Source organism: Formica exsecta, unplaced genomic scaffold (assembly GCF_003651465.1).
Source record: "Formica exsecta isolate Colony F162 unplaced genomic scaffold, ASM365146v1 scaffold243, whole genome shotgun sequence".
In the NCBI taxonomy this organism is placed as follows: domain Eukaryota; kingdom Metazoa; phylum Arthropoda; class Insecta; order Hymenoptera; family Formicidae; genus Formica; species Formica exsecta.
In genome coordinates this window covers 78,470-85,146 of record NW_021849707.1, presented here as the reverse complement: position 1 = coordinate 85,146, position 6,677 = coordinate 78,470, and positions in this window count along the sequence as shown.

Genomic DNA, 6,677 nt, shown 5'->3' with positions numbered 1-6,677 from the left:
AATTTTTATTGTCAATCAAATTGTTTGAAAAATTCTTGAAGTAAATATCTTATTAATTGCAATCGAATGGATATGATATTGAATATGTAAATGTAATTTTTCCCTTGAATTACAGATATAGATAAACTTTTGCTGTATATCTATAACAATATAGCAATCTGTTAAATCGTATTTATGTAGCACTTCGTGCAATCATTGCATTTCAACGCAACTATCGAGTTCGATATCATGGATTCCGCGTGAATCTCCCTCGGCCTAATTAGATAATAATGCGCGTCACGTGCAAAAAGATGAGTGTTTGTGTGATGATACGCGATCGATTTTGATTTCGTCGTTAAATAAACCGTTTGATTTCGTATATATAATCCAATTGTCTTTTCTTTTTTTTTTTGGAACTTTAACACGTCTGAATCTGTAAAGAATTTTAAGAGAAGCATAATATGAATTTTTTTGATAGATGTCGAGGACGATTTTCAGTTTAATTCTTCGTGGGAAGAAATTATGCTTGACAACATTTTCAAAGTAAACCGACGGACGGATGTCAAGAAGCATGAGAAGTTTTCGCATGAAACGATCTTCGCGGCACGATTAAATAAGAGGTATATGATTTTGAGCGAACGTAGGCAGTCTCGGAGTTGCAGAAACGAAACGCAAAAAAAAAGAGGCTGACGCGCGCGATACGCGAACGCGTTAAACGAACCACGACATCATAATTTCCAGTGGTGGATCGCGATAATTTAATTTCACCAGAATTAAAGATAGCGCCTCCGCAAAGTAGACCGACCTTGCGCGAGGAATTATGCCGTGCATTTGCGCCGGATGCTGAACGGAACGGCCGTTCCGTAAGTCGCCAAACCGAGAAGCAGCTCGAATTCCTTATCAAACTTCCAGTACATTATTCTTCATGGAAAATTATAATTCGCATAACGGGAATCTGAATCATATTAACAGTCGGATAGAATTGGAATGGCAGAAATTATTATCAATATTGATAATGTGTGTGAACATGAAATATATATGGATACAACGCTATCATGATACAAATTACGAGACAATATATAATATATTTGATACATGATACATGATAGAGAGAGAAAGAGACAACGGAATTTTTAAATTAAAAATGCTCTATTATTATCTATATCAAAATTCAATTTTTAGATTAAAGTTCCAAAAGTGATTAAATCTCATTCTTTTATCTCGTACTAAATTGAACCATTTCGATTTTTTTTTTTTTTTTTTTTTTGCATAGCATGCTTTTCGCAGAATATAAATCTCTGTAATTCTATCTTTTATTTCATTCGTTGAAGTAATGGCGTCAAAATCGATATTTTTATTTTTCCGAACGTTGAACTGGCGACAAATCTCGTTTCACGTGAGATTATTTCTCTTCATTTCGCATCACGACTAACTCACAATGACGTTCTCGCTCTTACTTTACTTTGTGCTATGACTGGCCCAATAATTAATTCTGTAATAACAAACTCCGTAATAAATTATATTTTTCTTTTGACGAAAGTCTCGTATGCTTTCCGTCGTGATGCGCAACAATAATCTCTTCTTTCCTGTAGTTTTAGTCTTGTTACTTTTAGAATCTTTTATCAACGCCCTCGGTTTCTCGCAGCTTCCAACACGACCGCAAATTAAATTTTTTGCCGACGTGGATTCACTCACGTGCGATCAATTAACAAAGGAAATCCAAACTACCACAGGCATTCGATAGCCTAAACTCAACTTTCATTATGAACAAGATCATAGTCGCCATAAAATTTAAAAAAATCAGATATCTGGGCAATCATAAAGTGAATATATTACGCTATGCGAATGACACTATACTTATTGTGAAATCAGAAAATAACGTACAAAGACTGTTATATATGTATATTCCATTAAACATCAAGAAGATATAGCATATTTGTCTCTATTGCTAAGACACAGTGTATGATAATAAACAAACAATCACTATGCTAAATCAGTATGATGCAAGATCAAAACAAGAGCTGAAATCGCTCTTTTAATAAAAAGAATGTTCAGAAGTGTAGAAAAAAGTATAGAAAACTATAAAAGGATACGGGAAAAGAAGTGAAATAATGTAAGCGTTACGTTTGATAAGAAAGAAGAAGAAGTAAAATTTATATTGTGGAATTTATTCAACTTTGATCCATGACAATCGCTTTCGTCGGTGATTCTCATTTTACACATGTGATATTTCTTTGTTCCGAAATGTAGAAAGAGGAAGAGAGAGAGAGAGAGAGTTAAAATGCTATAAGTTTTTAAAAATATCTCATTTGTACTTTCGAATATGATACTACTTTTTAGAAGTTATATTCAATTTTAATTTATCAAAATACCTATCTACTCAAAACAATTAAAAATAAGAGCTTGTCAGGAACAATATTTTTCAGATGACATTTCTATGTATTATATATAGACGCAATTCGTTAGCGAGACTGGAAGAATAGTCTCTCATTTTAAGCGGGATTAAAAGCTAAAAAAAGAAAGGATATAGATTGTTGTGCAAATTGCGCGAAGAAATACAACCGCATACTAACTAAAGCATTTTGTAAGATGAGCCTTCCAAATAGAAATTAATTGGTAGTTGGAGATAAAAATTTCACTTTGCGGACAATGTTTATTTGTCCCTTTTTTTTGTAATCATCTGCAGAATATTATAGAAATTCATTATAGAAATTCTTAATCTCTTATCGTATTTTCATTAAAATATTTAATACTGAGAGAAGGGGAGAGAAAGCCAGATAATTTTACTGCTGCTGATAGGAGATAAAACAACCTGTCGGCATTTTTGCTCTACTACACATAAACCTTTATCGGAGAAAATGGAAGGGGGTGTCGTGATGTTTTCCGGGAATGACGACCGTGCAGAGTGGACGAGAATTTAGGGGAATTTGGGCGGATCGACTCCCATATCATTCCCTGCGGAAATGGTGTGATTTATGGAAGAATCCTCTGTCAGAGTATTATCACGAAAAAACAATTTCACTCCCGGAAAAATTATTCCTAAACGAAATTAAAGCAGATATTATCCTTTTTAATCAACTTTCACTAATTTGCCGGTGTAAAGTACCGTAACATAGTGCAAGTAAATTATGCGAAAGAATGATCATGACCTTCTTTTTGCTGAGAACTAAAGTGAAGACGACAAGTCGTTATCGTTTCAACTTTCATTTGCTCTATCAATAATTAAAAAGGTCTGAATATAATTTTGAAAATGTCAAAAGTCCTTAACTAGGATTACATTTTTACAACACATACTATTAAATGAGTTTTGACATATTTGTAAAAGAGAATAATTGCGTTATTTCGAGCAAAATATATTACATTTTATCAGAAAATTTTTGATAATTTTTAATGGAGCAGATTATACATGAAACAAAATTCTTTACCACTATGTATGAAAGTGAGAAATCATTATCTTGGAGAAAATATGCCGTTAAAAAGTAAATATCGAGATATCGTCGCCGCGTATTGCTTCTATCAATTTCTTCGTGAGGATTTTCTTTTCTTAGAGGGAGTGACTTCGCAAATAGGATAAGAAATGAATAGCATGAGAGAATAAAAAGGATTTGAATGAAAAGGAGTGTTTATTTTTTGACTGTGATTTTATCTTTCGATTTTTATATACACGATCACGTTTTATTATACGTATGATACTAGATTTACTTTATAAAAGTTAATTGAAATTAATTTAGAAAAAAAAATATTGTTTTATTTCTAGAAGAAATATGAACACAAAGGTGCTAATTTCTTGTAACACTTAACCATTCATGAATTTTTTTTAGGAAACGTTACATTTAAAAGAGAAAAGAGAATTTGTGTTTTTACATTTCTCTTAGTAATTTCAACTATAAATTGCAGTCATGCTAAAAGAATATAGCAAAATAATATAAAACGAATATGCAATTTTCTCTCAGAATTTGAAGATGCATTAATTCAAATAAAGATAACAATATTAGGCTTCAAATAATAGTCAAATTTTTTATTCTTAAAGTCAAATGAAATCTTTCAGATTGAATGCAATCATGAAAGAAATGTGATAAAAGAAGAGCGAAAATAATTCTTTTTACTAAAGCTTCATTAAGAACGCGACTTCCTGATATTAATGAGGCGACCAATAAGACCGCGAACAAACAGCTTCCGCATTTCGTTAATAGTACTACTGAATTAATTTAAAGTGCTATATATTCGATTGCTACTTTCTTATTTTCAATCTATAAAAGATTTCCCATTGTTTAAAAAAACAAAACTTATATATATTTAATTTTAATAATACAAAATTTAAAAAAGTATATAAACTTTCTAATAAATCCATTTTTATACATTTTATAATAATTTTATGCAAATATATTTGTGACGTATGAAAATCCGCGATAATAAAAAAAAATTAGTCTCGAACGTAAAAAGTTCGGGCTGTTTCGGGCTGTTATATCAGTTCTATTTTTATTCACCACATCGATTTATGGCTATAATTGGGAATTATAAGAAAAAACTTTATAAACCCGTTTTCAAAACATTTAAAAAAATACACTATTTTTTAGCAATCTATTTATCTCTTATTTCTAATCCGTGATAATTCCCCGCAAGAAAGGGACGAAAGCGATAAAAAATGTAATATAAAAAAATTACTACCGAAAGCACAAGATCGAAATATTTTACGATTCTCGCGTTTCCGCAATCAATGATTCACGAATTTTCCTGGGTATTCGAAGGAACGGATGAGCGATTGACGCGAGGATAAGGACCGCCTTTTGGGCGCATCGGGCCGCACGGAAATTATGTCATCCCGTAAATTTCCGCCGGTAGTCGACGTATCGGCGAGAACCATTGAATGTGCCGGCGGATACTGGAAAATTTGCGTAACTGGAAAATCACTCGACCGCATGCAGACACGTCGATGCAGGCAATTCTTCGTCCACGATTGGCCACTCGACGTAGTCGATTCGGGGAAAAAAAAACGAAAGGCTAAATTCAAAACTCCGAATTTGGTCGATATCATAATCCTGTCGTAACCACGTGGAAAACCATTATTGAAAAAAGAGATCGAGCAATATATTTTATTATTAAATACATAAATTCAATTTTTTCAATAAATATTATACATATATTATATATTAATTTCTCTTCAAGTGGCTGAACGCAAATAACATATATTTTTTTTCATTATGTCGTGCCTTAGATCTTGTGGAACATCATATATGATCTACATTTTCCAAGTCAAATAATTCTCAATGTGGTGCAAAACATTTCTTATAGCTCAAAACTGCAACTAATTGTTTATCGGTCTGTTCACTGTTTTCTGTTAAAGCGCTTCTCTTTTTGTCGTATTGTTAGCGTTTTCAACCAATTACTCGTATCTATAGCATTAAAAAAAGATCAGGTTGAAAGCTTCTCACTTCGTCAGACTTATATCAGCTGAACGAGCTGAATAGATCCTCGAGCGCTGTTTTTGACTTATCTTTTTTGTGAAATCCGAAGTGGCAATTATCTCGAAATAGAGCTTATATACCGCGCACGGAGAAGCATCCAATCAAAAAGATCGTCGAGATGTCGCCAATGCCATATATTTATCAGAAGAAAGATCATTAATTCTCGCTTATTGAAAAAAAATTTAATTAATAGAATCGTCGAAACAAGACGTACATTTTGTCGAAAAGAAAACAATTTAGAAAATATAAATCAGTAATTTTAAATTTTAAAGACAATATCATAATATTATTAAATATTCGAAATTACTTATTCATAAAGAAGTTTCCAAGAGCAACTCATTATAAATTAGATGAATTTTGCAATTGCGCGGATTTCCATTATCGAATGGATCGCAGTAAGATATCGCATGAATTTTGTAATATAAAGCTGATTGTAAGCGGATTATGCATGAGTCAAAGCGATCAATGATAATTACTTTAAAATGACGCGAGTCATTGTTCAAACAGGAAAATGCGCTTAGATAAATGAAATCGATAATGAGACTAATTATTCTCACGTTTATGTCGATGCGAAAGTATCCATAATTGCCGATATCGGTACGTGCATTCCTACGATATGGCGGTAATATGTACGTGCAACTCGCCGATTCCGGCGCGACTGGCTTTGATAACTTTCGATAATAATTCGTGGGAAATCCAATTACCCCGTTGCTGTCGGCACACTCTCGTCGTCAATAGTCGCGTAACTGCAAGGCGAGTTAGTTTCGAAAAGAATCGAGCTCTATTGTAAAAAAAAAAAAAAAACAAAACAAAAACAAAAACCGTTCCATTACTTTCATTCTCGTTTACGTTTATAGCATTCCAACGTATACTTTTGATTGCTCACTAATTGCTTTCTACCGTGTGTTAAAAACTTTATTGCATCGTAACGTTCTACTCCAAATTTAGCAGCACGAATATTAACAACGATGTAATCTAATCGAAAATAATGAAAAATATTTCTTAAACACTAATGTTACACAATGAAATTTTTCACGGAGGTAAATCTTTTTCTAGGAATTGATATATAAAAATAAATAAATCTTTTTATATCTTTCAAAGTTGTAAAACAATTATCTAAAGAAATATATGATATATATAATAGTTTTGAACAAACGATTACGAAAAATTGGCGATTGCTACGTTCGCAGTTAAGTGAAACCGTTTTTTATCCAAATTAAACACATCGAACGC